Here is a 17,087-nt window from a genome sequence, read left to right as displayed (position 1 = left end):
CCCTCCTGCCCGGTGCGGGGACCCGACGTTCCCCAGCCCAGCGCCACCCCGGCACAGCGCAGGTGTGGCTGCACCACGCGGGGCTCCGCGGCGGCGGCACGGCAATAACTTTCTGACGGGAGGTGTGGCACAGGGCTGAGTGAACGGGCACCGCCCGGAGTCACCGGCACCGCCGCCAGCCACCGGACACAGGGGAGCATCAGGGACCAGGGACAGATGCACGGACACATGGACAGGGGGACAGGACAGCCCCGGGGGACGAAGGAGCGAAAGCGCATCCTCAGCCGGCGCTGCTCGTAAAGCTGTGTGGCTGTGCTTCGGGAGGTGGTGTTTAATTACCCAGCCTCCCTGTTAGTAAATAGGTTTGCAGTGACAAAAGGGTGGATTTTTTTATTTTATTTTTTTTTCGCTCACGCGCTGCTGCGCCGGCGAGCTGGTCCCCTGGGAAGGCTGGCTCCAAAATAGAGCTGCTCTCACTGGAAGCAATCAAATGGGAATCCAAGCTGCCCGAGCCCAAGCCCAATTCCTCCTTTTGTTCTGGGGCTCTGGCAGCGAAGGGGTTAGGAGCGGAGCGACAGGAACTCGCCTTCTCTTTAATTGACCTCCGATGATGAAACAATCTAGCAAACAATTTAGAAATGTGCATCCAGTGAGATCATCGGGAAAACTTCTCCGGGAAGGAGCCCAGGGAAAGGAAGGTGGCGGTAATCCACCTGCTCCGGCCGGCCCGGCTACCCGCAGCGGCACGGCCACACAGGGTGAGCTGAGCAGGGGCGAGCTGTAAGAGCACCACATCCCATCCACCACCACATTGCCAGGGCCACTCAGCCTTGTCTCAGGTGCCCCTTGGGGTCCCCAGTCCCAAAGCCAGGCTGGTTTCTGTCCCCTCCCCACCCGATCCCGTGGGGCACCCATCCTCTGCATTGCCAGCCCTCCCTGGGCCGCTCAGTGCCCATTTTGTCCCCACCAGCCCTAAGCCATCTCCATCCCCCAGCAGGAACGTGCTGGAGGTGACACAGCCTCCCCCATGGGCACATCCAGGACAGGACCTGCTCTCCCAAGGCACGGCAGAGGGAAACCCCCCCTGTCCCCAGGAGGGCTGCCTCCCCGGGGATTTCCATCCGCCCGCTCCCCGGCCCCCAGCAGCCACCCGGGAAGGGCTGGCGCAGCTCCCTGGCCCCGGCTTCCCCGGCCCGGGTGAGAGCAGGCTCTGGCTTGGCATGTGGCAGGGGCTAATTTTGGCCCAAAGGGTTTCCCTTCAGCAAACTCTGCCGCCAGGGTGGTTTTGAAGACAATCATAGCCCAAGTCTTCCTTCCTCGGCTGCCAGCGATCTGGTGCCGGGCTGCTGTGTTTGTGTTGTGTGTGCGTGTATGTATCTCCAAACCGCAACAAATATTTCATAGTCGTTTTCTTTCTTTTTTTTTTTTTTTTTTTTTTTTTTCCTCCCTCAGAGCCCTTGGCTGTGGTATTTAAATAGTAGGTGTGGTCCCGGCGCTGCATGCCAAAACCAACACGAGCTCCGGAGCAGATAACCCTGCGAGCAAACGCAGCAGCAAAACCACGCCGGAGCCACGGCCAGAGCCGGGACGGGCCAGGCAGCGGTGCTGGGGCGGGCACGGCCCCATGGGGCCAGTGGCACGTGGGCACGGTGGCCCCATGTGTCCCCCATCCCCATCCCCAACGCCTGGCCAAAGGCACTGGGGGCGAAGGAGGAGGCGAAGCGGGGGGAGCTGCCTCCTGCAGGGCCCGGGCACTGCCGGCTCGCTGCGGGCAGCCAGGGGTGGGTGGGATGGACCACGGGGGTCTTTAGTTTTTTGTCTTTAAACTATGACAAAATATTTTGTTTCATTGCCTGTTTTCCACCATACAAATATATATATATATATTTTTTTAAATTTAAAATATTTTTCTCTCAGCTTTCTTTTATTTTTTTTTTTAATGTGTCAAAATAGAGCGTGAGCAAGCAGGGGATCCCCTCCAGTGCCTGCAGACCAGCTCACAAAGAAACTTTCGTGCACCCTGGCCTTTTTTTTCATACAAACCAAAAGCCCTGAAATATGGTGAATGCCTTGCTTGGCAGAATGAGTCACCCGAGGAGAACCGGCTGCCTGACCTACCCTGCTCGCACCGCTGGTGCTGGTGCGCACTGGGGATGGAGGGGACCTCTGGTGCTCTGGGTCCGAGAACGGACAGGGACGAGTCTGGGCAGAAGGATGGAGAAAAGGGGTCTCTGTGCAGCCTCCCACTGACAGCCCAGCCCTGGTGGGCACCGGGTGCTGTCCTCAGGCTCTGCACCAGCTGTGAGGGTTTTGGCCACGAGCTGTGCGGCAGCGGGGCAGTCCTCGTGGCGGGGGATCGGGGGGAAGCAGGAGCCTTCCCACCCCCAGCCCGCACACCCGGCTCTGCTCCTCGCTCCGTGTGTGGCCCTGGCGCAGCTACACCCACTCGCTCCTGCCCTCAGCTCGTGCCCTGCGGGAAGCAGGCACAGGGGGAACCGAAAACATCTCTCCAACGTGGTCCCAAATTGGAGACCACCATGCTGGGGACAAGGGTTCCTGGGACCCCCCCCAGCTGGGGGCAATGCCAGGAGATGCCCGGAGGAAGCAGCTTCCCAGGGAGCGGTGTCCCCTGGCCGGATGGCACCCAGGGGTGGCCGCGGGCTCCTTGTCCCCGTGGCCAGGCGTGCAGCAGGTGCGGGTAGCACACCCCTCCCTGCCTCCCAGCCCCGCAGCGCCGGGTGCTGGAGCGGAGCCGGACAGGTAGGCAGCGCCTCGCCAGCAGCACAAGGTGCACAGCAGGGCCAGGATCCACCCAGCCCGTGCCGGAGGAGGAGGAGAGGAGGGTCCTTGGCAGACGAGGTGCTGTTTTAAAACCCACAGCTGAGCCGGCTCCAGGCCTGCTCTCGGCACGTGTTCGGGCTACAGGCAAACAGCCCCAAGCCCAGACACCGCCTCCGGTTGCTTCCATTTTCCCCGGCTCCATTTGTGCCGCTGCGGCTCGGGGCCACCGGTGGCGAGGGGCTCGGAGCAGCCGCCCCATCCCGTGGCTCCTCCGGGCCCTGGGGACCGCTCGGTGCCGCTGGCACGTGTCCCGGTGTGGAAAGGAAAATAAGGTTCGGATGTCACCTCCCCAGTCGGGAGAGGAAAATTCTTTCCAGCAAAACACGCGTTTAGTTCCTCGCCGAGCGTAACCGGCGTTGGGTTCCTCGTCCCCCCCCCAGATTTCCAGCCAAACAGGGAATTTTCCACCGACATCAAAGCACAACAAGGTGGTTTTGCCAGGACGGACACCGTGCCCCGTGCACCTGCCCGTGTGCCTCCTTGTTTTGGAAAGTGGCCGTGACCGTGAGTGACCGTGCAGGGCACTGGGGGCTCCTGCCTCCCTCCTGCCTTCCCTACACAGTGTGTAGGGGGCCTGGGGGATATTCACAGGGCAGGTGGCCCTAAAACCTTATTGCCTGAGTGAGCTCATGACTCCCAGCTGAGTCCAGTGACTCAAACTGGGGTTTGGCACACGGAATCCACTCCACTTTGCCAAAAGAGGGCTGGGCAGGCATGGGGATTTGGGGCACACCGGGACTTGGGGGGCTCCATCCGTGCCCCACTCAGCCTTCGGTGGGGTTTTTGCCTCCCCAAACCCCTCCGGGAGCAGCTTGAGCGGCGGCACCTCCCCGTTAGCCCAATCTGATGCACTTCAAAGCCGCCTGCCCCGGGGCCATTAGTGTCAGGCAGGGGGACATGCGGCCGGGGGGGGCGGCAGGAGGCGCCTCCGGGAATGGGGCTTTCCAAAAAATGGGCTCGTTTGCGGGAATGCCGAGGCAGCTGATGCCCTGCACTTGAGGCATCAATGGGCAGATTAAGGGGCCGCTCAAGCGGCCTGGGAACCTTTTTGTCTGCGGCCAGGTCTGCTTCCACCGAGGGTGATTTGGGGATTCTCCTCCCTCGCAGTCCACAATTGCAGGGTCATTTGCATCTAAAATGGGAGCCGGGCCCTTTAGCAGCTTGTCTGCGCCTGATAGCCCGGCCCGGGGGAGCAGCGGGCACTAAACCCGCTAACGCAATCAGCGAGGGGGGGGGGGGCTGTGCACATCAAAGGTCCTGGGCTCCCTTATAGCAGCCTCCCGGCCCCAAACCTCCCCTCGGCCACCTTTCATCAGCGCCCAGGTGGAGGTGGCATCCCGGGGCTGGCAGCTCCTGGGGGTGCCCCCCTCTCCATCCATCACCTGCGTCCTGGGCATCTTGGGGCCGAGGGGTCCTCGCCCCATAGGTGCCCACAGCCTGTGGGGTTGCTGTGGGGATGGAGCAGCTGTGATTAACGTGCGGGGTTAATAGCTGCATCCGAAAATAGAACCGGGCTGGGCAGCGCTGGCCCACATTCCCCGCGCCGGGGAGTGGCACCGTGCTCAGCGGGGTGTCCCTAGGGAAAGGACCGGTGCCCCAGTGCCACGTACCGGCAGGGACAGCCACCTAACGGGGTGCTGGGCTGGGCTGGACGGGATGGCCGGCATGCCAGGGTGGCCAGGCTGTGGCTGCTGCATCCCCAAGGCATGCTCGGGGACCAGCCGGCATCTCCTCCTCTGGGGAAAGTGTGTTCCTCCTCGCTCATCCTCTCTGCGCACCCCCAGGGCCTCTCTGAGCACCGAGCAGGGAACAGAAGGACACTGCCCCATGGCCCGAGCTCACATCACACCACACCTGTGAGCAGGACGGAGCTGAGACACATCCACATCAGGGCTGGGTGCCCTCACACCACGGGCTGGTGGCCCTACAGACCCTAGACCCTCCTTGGGTCACCATATAACCCTTGCTATAGGGTTTGGATGGAGACCAGCCCCCACCTTGTTGGCTTTCTGGTTCATCTCTCCCAGTGCCCACCAGTGGCCGTGTCCCAGGTGGGCTGTGGGGACAGCTGGGTGTCCCACCAGGGCACCTATGGGTGGCACAGTGGCACTGGCTGTGCTGTCTGGGCGCCATCCAGGGCGCTGGCCCGCGGCGCCCGGCCGGCAGTCGCCTCTCATGGCAAACACAGCTCCTCCCCATCCCCAGCCATCCCTCTGCGTGCCTGTTGTCATATGGCACCGGTGTGTACACAGCCTGTGGGAATGCACGGCGCTGCCGGAGCGCCCCGAGGGACCCAGCACCCCCCCAGCCTCCTGCGGGGAGCAGGGGGGGGGAAACCGAGTGCCCCATGCTGCCTGATCTGGCCTCTTGGAGATGGATCCGGGCTCTTGTCACAGCCAGGAGACCCCATAAACTGGGGAAAGAGCTTTTAGGGTCAACGTTTTGTGGCTGCTGGGTGCTGCCCCATGGGAACAGCAGGCGCAGCGGGATGCTGGGTGGCCAGGACGGTCCCACCCTGGCAGGGAAAGCTGCCCGTGACTCACGGCCATCACTGTGCCTGCCTGCTGGGCAGCTCCTCCCGCACCCCAACCCCAGCTCCTGACAGCCCCCACATTCCCCCCATGGCCATGGGGTGGGTGATGGGGTCAGCTGGGGGACCTGGTGATGGGGGAACCCCGTGCCCTGCAGGAGAGGCTGTGCCCATGGCTTGGTGGTGCCTTGGGTAGGGGGCAAGAGAAATGCCTCTCTTCACCCCTAAAACCCTCCTGAAGGTCTCCCCATCCTCCTGGGGCTGTGTGCATCCTGCAGGAGGGATGTGGGCAGCAGGTGTATGTAGCTGGGGGGGGGAAATCCCATGGGGATGCACCCAGGTGGCCAGCCCCGTTTGTGGTGCCAGGCACGGTGATGGGACGTGTCCTTAAAGGAGTGCTCCCTTGGTCCCATCACAAGGATGCTCCTCCCCAGCCTGCGATGGTGGGGTGTGAATGTTTGTTGTGGGGGGGTTCCCATATTGGGGGCATTTCCAGGGAATCCCTCATCCAGGGAGGGGACACCTTAGTAAATTTGGGCAGGGAGATGCGGGGCTGCAAACCCCACAGGGTGGCTGCAGAAATCCTAAAAGCAAATACAATGAATGGAGCAGCGAGCGGGGGACTCCCCCAGCAGCAGGCTTGGGGCTGGCAGGGATTACATTTTGGGGGGGGGTTTCCCTGCAGCCCCGTCCCCTCCCGGGGCTGGGTACAGCGAGGGGCAGAACAGAGGGATCAAAGGGGAGGGCTGCGAGGAGCCACTCGTGAGCTGCGGGTCATTATCTGCCATTAACATCTGTAATCTCCCGGAGAGCAAACTGAGATTTACAGCCTGTTATTAGGCTGTTACTCAACCCGTTGTGCAACAGCTCAATTAAAAAAAAAAAAAAAAAGTAAAAAAAAAAAAAAAAAAAGTGATTAATAGCCCGCTAATAAGGGGGAAATCTCTCTCCCTGTTTAATTCAAACAGACTCTGCCCGGGCTCTCCAGGAAGGCTTGGGCTCGCAGCCCAGATTCCCAGGCTGGATGCTGGGGTACCCCCCGGCCCCCCACCACACGATGCAGCCCTGGTGGGGGCTATGGGACGCAGATCCCGCTTGGCAATCCCAAACTCCTGGGTCCCTGAGGCTTTGGGGTTCCTGTGCTGCCTCCTGGCCGTGCTGGCTGCAGGTGCAGGGGGGTCCCGGCGGCCCCCGGTGTCCCCCACATGGGAGATGGGGAAACTCTGAGTCAGCGCCCTCCTTATCCCAGCACCTCGCCTCTGGTCTCGGTGACTCGCACCTGACTCATTCTGACCCCGCAGCTTCCTGCACTCCCGGCTTTCACTGCTCGGGGTGGGCAGGGTGCGGGGTGCCTGCTCCCCTGCCATGGTTTCGCCTCACGTGGTTACTTCCCCCACACCACCCCATCCGAACCCCCATGGGGAACAGAGGATGCCAACAGACCCCTTTCTGTTTCGCAGCCTGGATTTGGCCTCTGGTGGCCACCCTGTTGCTGGCTTTAAGCAGCCTGGCTTTACCCCGGTGACTGAACGCCGTGGATAATTGGATCGCAGCTGCCCTGCTACCGCCTCTGCAGCCTCCCCAGGTCCTGCCCCACGCTCCTGGGACACTCCAGGAAAGACGCAGGCTGGGACCCACCTCTCTGCAGCCTTTTGCTCTCCACGAAGCATTAAATCCCTCGGCTGTTCCCTCCAGGGTGCGTGCAGACCCTGCCCAGAGGGACTCGTGAGATCTGCCCAGGTGCGCTCACTGCACGAGGAGAGGGGAGCTGCTCCTGGGGGTCTTCTCCATCCCTAGCTGAAGGCAGCATTGCCTGCGGATGTCTGCTTCAGGTCCTCCCAGAAAATAGCTGGGCCATCCTGTGCCCGTCCTAGGGCAGCTGGAAGCAGGGAAGCAGCTTGTGTCACCTCCAGGTGACACCTTGGGGTTGGGTGGTCCCTGGGCAGTTTCCAACAGCAGCACGAGGGAGTGAAGGGGATGGCTGAGGCTGGTGGGGACATGCAGAGCTCTGGGGTACTTTGGCACATCCTAGAGCTGGGGTCTCCCTTCCAAAAAAAGGCTTTGATTCACCCCAGGGGTCCCCCGATGGAGCTGCCACCAGCACCCCACACGCACCCAGGGGCAGAACCTGCGGCCCCCTGGTCCCCAAGAGCCAAACCATGCGGGCAGCCCTTCTGCCGCTCGCTTGCTCAACGCTGCGGAGGAGGGCGAGCTCAACCCGTCCTGGCGACCCACGCACTTAATTAGGGCCTTGTGGGGCGCCTCGTCAGCAGGGCACACTCGCTGCCCCGCCGAGCGTCGCTGCGCGGCCGGGCGCACGCGGCGCTGGAGCCGCACGGCGCTGGCAGGCCTGGCCCTGCCCGCCGCTCACGTGGCCCCGGCAGCCCGGCTGCATTTTCCACATTCTTCCCACTCCTGAGTCACCGGGACGTCCCCTGCCAAAGCCTTCACCCCAGCCCGGGCCGTGCCAGAGGCCCCGCATGGCTCCGTGCAGGGTGGCATCCCCCAGTGCCGGGGAAATTTGGGGTTGGGGTGGAATTCCTGCTGCCCCGTGGGGCAGAGCTGGGCCCGCAGCCATGCAGTGAGCGCCCCCGGCACAGCCACACCGAGCACCCAGGACCCCGCAGGGAGCTCATTTTGCCCCGAGCAGCCTGGGGATGGGGTTTGCATCCTTCGCCACCGGCGCTGCGTGCAGCCTCGCTCACCTCCCGCCTCTTCCTGCCTTGGCTCCCGGCGCCCGACTCTTTCGAAGAGCGCGGCGGTGCTGCCAGCAACCTCACCCTGCTGGGAGCCCGCCCGGCCCCTGCTCGGGGCCACCTGCGCTGCCCCGTGTCCCCACCGGGCACGCCAGGAGCCTCAGCCCCCCAGCACCCGGTGTTGGCAAAAGCGGCCGTGACCGTGCGTGGCCCCAAAGAGGGGGCACAGACAGAGGGGGCACTTGGCACCTGCTGGGGGTCAGAGGGAGCTGGGGGTGCTCCCAGCCTCCTGTGCACGCGTGTGGGGTGTGCAGGAGTGTGCACGGAAGGACCATGGGGGGTGCACACGGGTGTGCACAGGGGCGCACAGTGCGAGGTGCCCGTGCTGCCTGAGCATGCCCACCCACGCCGGGTGCGCACAGGGACAAGTGTCACGGCACGGCGTGTGCCACCAGCTCAGCACCCCGCAGCAGCCGGCAGGCTCTCGTGCGAGCAGGTGGCTTGGGTGCAGCCCCGAGTCATTCCTGGTGCCTCTCCCAGCAGCGGTGGCCCCAAGCCGTGACACAGGGGCCGGGTTGCCTTTTTTTTCCGGCTGTTTCCCAGCCTGTCAGGCCAGTCGTGTTGGGTCTTGCTGCGATTTCCCGGATGGCTGCTTGGCACCTGCCTCTTCCCCATCCGGATGGGCAAGTTCCTGGAGCACCGTGTTGGGGCAATGCATCACCTCGGCCCCTGCCCCGCTCCCCAACCCCATGCCCCATCTCCAGCATCCCACCCCGATACCCGGGCTGCGCCCCCCGGCACGGCGTGGTGCCACGGCTGGGGGGATGCTGGGGCAGGCAGCGGTGAAATGGGGCTGCGAGTGCGGGCCCCGGGCAAGCTCTGAGTCACGGCAGGGCCAGGAGGTGTGGGGAGAAACCCGCTGCTGCTCCGTGGGGTGGTTGGGGCAGCCAGACTGGCTCGGCGAGTCAGGCCCGGGCGGGCAGCACGGGCGCCGTTTGCTCAGCGCCGCAGCTGGAGGACGTGCCAGCTGCATCGGTGCTGCTCTGGGATGGGCATCGCCTGGTGCCAGAGGCTGGGAGTGGAGCCCACCGGGTGGGCAGGGGCTGCCCGGGGCTGGGAGCCAGGCTGGGATGGCTGCAAAAGGATGCTCGGCCTCGTGGCGATGCTGGGCTTTTGGCCAAATTCGTGCTGCTCATGGATAAACCTGTCCCTGACCCTCAGCATCACGCAGGGGCTGTGTTTTTGAGCACAGGTGCTGCACAGGAGCCTGTTTGCAGTGCTGAGCCCTGTCCCTGTGCCGCCCGGGGCAGCTCAGGCCGTGCCACCACTCCTGCCCCGGCAGCGGGACAGCTCACGCCCCACTCGCCCGCTGCTCCTCCTCCAGGTGGGGAAACCGAGGCAGAGCACGCGGCGGAAGAAACCTGCTGGGTGAAGGCCAGCAGGAGCCGCAGGCGCCGAGCCAGCAGCCCTGCCCAGCCCGTGTGGGCTCAGAGCATCCTGTGCGGAGAGCAGGAGGCTGGCTGAGCGCGGCGATGCCGGACCCCTCGCAGTGTCCCCAGCAGCCAGGCCAGCTGCCCTGGGGACGTCCCCTCCCAGGTTTTGCCTCCCTGCCCACCGCTGCCCCAGGGGGTCCTTGAGGAGGGATAGAGCCCCTCCGTGCCTGGAGGCTGCGCTCAGGTGAGCCGGGGCTCTCCGGCCCTAATGACACCCCTCCCATCCCCTCTGTGCCATGGGGTTAATGAGCCCCTGGCTCCTGCTGGGAAGGCCCTGGGAACTGCATCCCCCTGCAGCCGTAACCCTTCCCTGCCCGGGCTCCCCCAGCCTGCCCAGCACCCCCTCCTTGCTGGTACCAAGGGGGTGGGGATGCACCCTCCATAAGAACCAAGATTTTGGGGCTGATGCTGAGCCCATGTGCCTTGGGGGAGCCAGGATGGGGTGGACCCCAAACCAGCAGCCTCTGTCCAGGGACATCCCTCACCCCCATGGCTCTGCTCCCTGCGTCACCCGGTCCCAGAGCGTGGCACAAGGGTCCCAACAAGCCCACGTTGCCCCTGGAGTCCCCCCTTTTGTCCCCGCTGCCCCCCACGTTACCCCCCCGGGGTCCTCACCCCGGTGAGCTGTGCTCGCTCTAATCGGATCCCCCGCTGTTCCCCTTTATGGGGGCTGAATGAGCGGGGCTGGCTGAGCAGGGGCTGTGCAATTAGGGCAGGGGGCGGCTCTGGGCACGGGTAATGACAGGCACTTATCCCCTGCCCCCGACAGAGGCAGGTGGATGGGCTCGCCTGGGGCTAACAGCGGGAGCCAAAGGGCTGAGCTCAGCTCCACGCCGTTCCCACCCCCCCATGGTGCTGTGCTAAGGGGATGCCTCGGCCCAGCCCCACCGGCGGGGATGTCCCCAGCACTGTCCCAAGCCATCCAGCCACCAGGTCCCACCAGGGGACACCGTGTTCCCGCAGGAGCCCAGTGCCCAGCACAGGGCAGGTGCCAGGACAGCGGGCAGGTCCCCCCACCCCTGTCCCTCCGTCCTCCGCCTGGGGAACTTATGGGATCTGTGGGGCCAATGGGGCCAGGACACTGCCCGTGGTCCTGTCCCCATCGCGGCCATCCGCTCCTGCCGGTCCCCATGTCACCCTGCCGTCCTGCCCCGCACAAACATTCCCTCACTCCCGTCCACGGTAAATATTGTTGCAGGGCAAACAGTGAATCAGCCCCCTTTGTTCGAGTGCTGCTGGCAGCCCCGTCTTGTTCAACTGCTGTTTAATGACCCTCCAGTTGTGTACCCTGCAGCTACTCATTAACCCCGGGCTGCAGATGGCGAGGAGGACAGCACCGAGCCAGCCAGGAAAGACTTGCCGGCGTTGGGGACCGGCTCTAGGCAAATTCTGGTGACCTTTTACCAGGTGCTGACGTGCTGGAGGTTTTCCTTCACACCTCTGCAAGGTGCAGCCGACCTGCTGCCTGCCCCCCCTTTGGCACGGCACAGCGGGGTGCTGCTGGAGGCATCCCCATCAGAGCATCCCCCACAGCTCAGCCCAGGCTCACGGGCTCAGACAGGAGCTGTGGGCTCTCGCAGAAGGATGTGGGGGCTCCGCATGTGGCACGAGGGTTGGAGAGGTGCCAGGCTGGGAACTGAGCAATGGGAGACCCTAAAATGTGCAGGGCATGGGCAGCACAGCACAGCAGGGGAGCGGGTGGGGGCACGGAGCTGCTGCTGGCCCCGTTGCCTGCCGTGGGCTGCCTCAAGGCTGCGCATCCTCCTGCAGCACCGGGCTGGTTCTCACCTCCTGTTCATGTGGCCCTGGCTCCACCCCAGGGGCACAGGTTCCACCCCACATTGTGCTTTGGCTCCTCCCCCTATTGTGGTCCTGGCCCTGCCCCACATTTTGGCCCTGCCCCACAATGACCCCACTGTCCCCGAGGGGCAGCCCCACTGCTGGGCCAGTGGTGCCTCCAGGTCCCCAGGGTAGTGGCACAAGTCCCCAAGGGTGGCAATGCCATGGGGTCCTTGGGGCTGGGCTTTGCCCCAGAGCAGCCACAGCAGGTGCCAGGGTGGCCAGGGTGCCAGCCCCACGTGCCCCTGTCCCCAGGGAAACCCGGGCAAGCAGCACACCTCCCCGCTCCCCATCACCAGACAGTCAGCAGCTCGTGGTCTTCCCCTTGAGAGCCCAGTGGGATCTGGGCAGGGCCATGGTGTGGGGCAGGGCCGTGGTGTGGGGCAGGACCTTGTTCCATGTCCCCGTCAGGCCCTGCAGGACGCGGCCGTGCTGCCAGCAGAGGGGACAGCCCAGGGAGGACGGCGGTGACGGCACGGGGTACCCAGCAGGCTGGAGCAAGGCCGCCAGGAAGACCCTGATAAGCATCTAGCCTCTGTGTTTATTTACAGCCGGGGATATTTATACCGCAAAGTCCTTTAAATTTAGCTGGGGACACACCCAGCACCATCCAGAGCTGGTGGCCGGGGCTCCCGCGCGTCTCCACGGGCACGGGGCGCTCACCGGCCGTGCCCCAGGACCGCTGCGCACGGCGGGGTGCGAGGCTCAGCGGGATGGTGGCACTCAGGGAGGGCAGGATGAGGCCAGCACACGGCGGGACAGAGCTCCCTGGGGCAGCAGGGACACCGGTGCCACCAGGGCTGGGACAGGGGACAGCGGGGCTGCGTCTCCGCTGACCCCAACCCACCCATGGCCAAGCTTTGCGCCCCGCTCCAGCTGCTCGTCCTGGGGTGATGCAGCGTGGGGCGAGGCCGTGCCTTGCCGTGCCGAGCCGTGCCGAGCCGTGCCGAGCCGTGCCGAGCCGTGCCGAGCCGTGCCGGAGCATCCCCGCCCCGCTCCCGTGCCGCCCGGTGTCTGCCTCCCTCTGCTGGACGCGGCGCTGCGTGCGCCCCTGGCTGGGTTGAGGTGGCACCGCGGGGACAGCCCCCTGCTGGGCTTAGCGAGCGGCTTTCTGGTCCCCCAAGGGACCCAGAAGGTTTGGACAGGTGAGGTCTGGTTCCCACGAGGCAAAGGCAGCGGGCTTTGGGATCCCCACCCTTTCAGTCTTGGTTAACCGGAGCCCATCCCAGCTGTCCCCGTTTCTCCAGGACAGATGTGACACTCAGCAGCCCCTGACATCTGAGGCACCCCCACGTCTTCCCATAAAGATCCTGCCCCTCATCCCACCCTGCCACCAAGCCTTCCACCTGCTGCTGGCCCTAAAATCCCTGCCTCCCAACCCAAAACATCCTGGTGGCCTGGGCCACCCCTTCCAGCCCCGCTGTCCCCTCTGTCCCCTGCTTCCTTACTGCTGCCAAGTCACATTAGGAGCCGTGAGGATGACCAGCAGGTCAGGACTGGGTGCGTGTCCTGGGGACTGGGAGCTGTGTGCGGCACAGCCTGGCTGTGTCCCAGAGGGTGCCTGTCCCTGGGCACGACGCAGAAGTGCCCCAGAGCTCATTTGCATGCGGGCAGGGATATTTGGATTTTATCTGCTGTGACTGGCACTGGAGGGAGAAGAAAAGGCAGCTCTCCCCAGGGACACGGGTCACGCTGGGATGAGCAGTGCCCAGCCTCTGGGGGGACACCACCAGCACCCAGCTGAGCCACGCACAGCACCATGCTGCCTCATGGGGCACCCCAGGAGGAGACAACTTGGCCCCAGCAGTGGCAGCAACAAGAGCCGGATCCCTCCCAAAAAAAAGCCCTGGAAGCACAGCTGGTGGCTGGGATCTGGAGACTAAACCCTGCACACCGCTGTGCCAAACCCGCAGGACGCAGCGAGGGCGCAGGGGACCGGGAAGGAGCCGGGCAGCTCCGGCCCCCCCCCCAGCAGCTCTGCCGGAGGGTGCAGTGAGCAGTAACTGTCCGCAGAGGGAGCCCGGCTCCTTCGCAGCCTCCCGGCACCCTGGGGCCAGCAGGGCACCCAGCCCAGCATCCTCCTGCACAGCTCTCCTGGCCCCCCTTGGGAAGCCCAAGGTGCGCGGCACCGGGCAGACCTCAGCACACCGAGCAGAGCCTGGCGGTGGGGAGGGTTGGCCTGTCTTGGTCATCTGATCCGTTACAACAACTTATTAGAAGTAAAATAAAAAATGAAAATAAAAGACAGTTTATTATTTCTACTGCACAGGAGGGTGTTGTGGCCAGGACCACGCCAGCACCCTTGCTGGAGCAGTGTGTTAGAGCCACCAGGGGCTGCCGTCACCGCTCGGTGCCACGCTCCAGCCCAGGGCACACTCAGCCGAATTCCCCTCAGGGAATTTCAGCAGGGCTCAGAGGCGTGATGTGGCGGAGGGGCTGTGTGGCTGTTTGCCCCATGCCCCATGGGGAACCGAAAGCCCTGTGTCACGCAGGACAGGACGGAGCACGCGGGGCCAGCAGGGCGGGCAGCGCCGCGTTCCTCCTCGCTGCCTCGAGGTGCAGAGGAGACGGGGTTGGGGACCGTCCCCAGGGACCTGCACAGGGCGCACAGACCCCCAGAAAAGCTGCCCCTTTGCCAGGCTGGACAACGGGAGGTGGCAGAGAGGCATGAGCATGGTCCCTGTGTGCTGCTGGCTGGTGGCACAGCGAGGATGGGATTGGGGACAGCTCTCCCCATCTGGGGGCACAGGGGGACACGGTCCTGGGGGGTGGTGCTGATCCCAGCCCGGGGTGCCCCACAGCCAGCAGCCCACGGGCAGAGGGCTGAGCGCTGCAGCAGGGTGGCAGCTGCCTCCAGCTGCTCCGGGTCGCAGGACGCTGTCATGGGAGAGCTGCCTGCGGCCAGGCAGAGGGGGGGAGTGGGGACAGCTATTTTGGGCAGCCCCAGGCGCCCCAGCTGTCGTGCTCGCTGCAGCACAGAGCCCGGGCTGCAGCAGGGACCCGGGTGCTGCCCTGGGTAGCGTTAGGGGAGGCGCACGCTTCCCATGGGGTCCCCGGCACCCTGCTGCGCCCTGCGCCCAGCAAACATCTCCAGGCGATGTGGCAACGCTCAGCACATCCGAGCGGCTCTGTTCCTCCCAGCCGGGTGCGAGCAGAGCACGAGGAGGAACAACAGCCTGGGGACCTGCAGCCAAAGCATTAGCTCCCAGCAATGCAGCCCTTGTGTGTGCCCGGGGCTGTCCCCGCTGGGTGCACGTGTCCGCGGTGTGAAACACAAGCCGGGCGCTGCGTGCTGCCAAGGCGGCCGGCGGGGAGGGCAGCGTGGGGCAGCACAGGGGGACGGCGCCTTCCCTCGCAGCCACCAGCCCAAGGATGCCGTGGGGATTTTCCCACCCCATCTCCCTGCCTGCGGGGCCGGGCTGGGCGCTCCACCAAGGGTATTTTTCCAGGTCAGCAGCAGGTAGCTGAGTGGAAAGTCCCCGGGAGCTGTGGCTGAGTTGCTGGCGACGTCGGCTCCCCGCAGCCGGGAGCAGCGGTGCCCGCTGCGCTCCTCCCAGCCCCGGCAGCACTCGCCTGCCCTGGCGCTCCTCCAGACCTCAGAACTTGGCCAAATCCTGCAGCCCGAGGGGGTGAGTTGTTGGCAAAGCCTGGGGCAGGGCTGGGGGAGCTGAGCCCGGGGCTGGGCACGGGGCAGCTCTCGGCACAGCGGGGACACGGGGCTGGGTGTGAGGGAGCGCCACGGCAGGAGGGTGGCACTGTCCCCACGGCGCTGCCAACACGCCAGGTCCTCGCCGTGAGCGTTCCCACCAGGTGGCTTCAAGCTGCTGGCAGACCAGGAACAATTCTGGGTGCTTTCCATCAGCTCTGATAGCATCGCCGGAGCCGTGGGGCAGATGCCGTGCCGTCATGGGCCAGTTCCTCTTCCCCGCGTGCTGCGCAGGATGGGGAGAGTACAAGGGAGAAAAAACAAAACAAAACAAAACAAACACAAAAGATGAGCCAGCAGAAAGGGCAAGGCACGAGGTGGAGGGTCTTCCCTCGAGCTTCCCCTGCCCATTTGGCAGGGTCCTTCCTGATAACGCATCCCCTGCCAGCCCAGTCCCCCTCCTGGATCCAGCAGGGAGCTGGGGGACTGGGATGAGAGTGTGGTCCCCCAGTCCCTGCTGGTCCCCAGCTCCGAGCAGTGGGGGATTGCCACGGTGCTGTGGAAACCTCCAGCTCTCGCTGCCGTTTGGGCCGTCCCATCCCTGCCTCAGGTGCTGGGAGCTGGCATTTCCTCCCCACCCTTCACCCCTCTGGCTCCCTGCCCGCGTTTGCCCGCAGTTTCCCAGGAAACAGCACCCATGGAGATGGGCAAGGAGAAGAAAAGAGAAGAGAGGGGAGGGGAGGAGAGGACAGGACAGGGCAGGACAGGGCAGGACAGGACAGGAGCCCGCTGCAGGGATCCCACGGGCTGCCCACAGTGGGTCACTGCCAGCCCCACAGATCTGAATGGCACCAGAGAGGGGGGTTGTGGTGTCACCCCCACCACCCCACTGCACTCTGGGGATGCTGTGATGCCAGCCAGCTCAGAGGATGGATGGCAAGGTGGGAGAGAGATGGGTGCCCCCAGGGAGGGAGGAATTGAGGGGTGATTTCTTCCAGGTGCAGGGAGATGGGTGAAGGGGGCATGGGAACAGCCTGGTGCTCGCACATATCCCACATCCCTCTGGCACCGCAGCCTTGCACTCCAGGGACTGCCCCTGGCTGAGGGCTGCAGGGCCCCTCGTCGTCTTTGTAGAAGTCAAAACGTCAGAGAGAGCACAGAGGAGGTGCTCAGAAATGGACCGAGACCCCAAGGAGCCCTGTGGGTTGGAGCAGAGACCTCCGATCCCCATGGGGCTCGCACAGCCCACCCCGCCTGGCGTGCCCCAAACCCCATCCTTGCATTTGGTCTGTGCAAGGATTCAGAGGCTGGCTGCAGGAGCTCTGGGGCCAGCCCTGCCTGCACAAAGCTGTGCTGGGGTTTGAAAGCATGAGCTTCATCCCTGGGAATCCAGCCCTGCGGCAGGGGTGCGGGCTGCAGGAGTTTGCTGCGTTGGGGATGCGGGCTGCCAGATGTGGGATGCTGGATTTGGGCTGCAGGGCCGGGAGCGAGGTGCTAGCAGGTTCCCCGGGCTCTGGGGCAGAGCAAACATCAGCAGGCGCCGCGGGAGTGTGGGAGGACCTGAGCACCCGCGGGTTTCGCTGCCACCTTCCCCTTCCTGCTAGGGGTGTCACGGCTCTGCCTCCGCTGCGCTTGCAAAACAAAAGCAGTGACAAAGTGAGCCTGCTGCCACCATCTCCCCATCCTCGTAGCCCAACGTGGGCCTGAGGTAGCCACCATACACCCCAAAACTCCCACCCCATCGGTGCTCCCCCCCACTGCCATCCCATGCAGAGGGTTTCCTTCAGCAGGATGTGACCCATGGGGACAGAGCGGGTCGGCACAGAGCCTGGGGTGGGGACAGACACACGGGGTCTGTCGGTGTGCTCGGGGAGACGGTTTTGGGGTGAAGGGGGAAGCACGCTCCCTGTGGTTGCCTTGGGGCCTGGAGAAATGGGGCTGATGCAGGCAGCAGGGCAGGGTGCTGGGGGTGCAGGCACCCGTCCCGGCACGCAGGGAGCCCGGCGGGGAGAGGAGGGAAGGGGAGGCCTCGGCAAGGGGCC

Source organism: Anas platyrhynchos, chromosome 8, assembly GCF_047663525.1.
Source record: "Anas platyrhynchos isolate ZD024472 breed Pekin duck chromosome 8, IASCAAS_PekinDuck_T2T, whole genome shotgun sequence".
NCBI lineage: Eukaryota > Metazoa > Chordata > Aves > Anseriformes > Anatidae > Anas > Anas platyrhynchos.
This window is presented reverse-complemented; position numbering follows the sequence as displayed.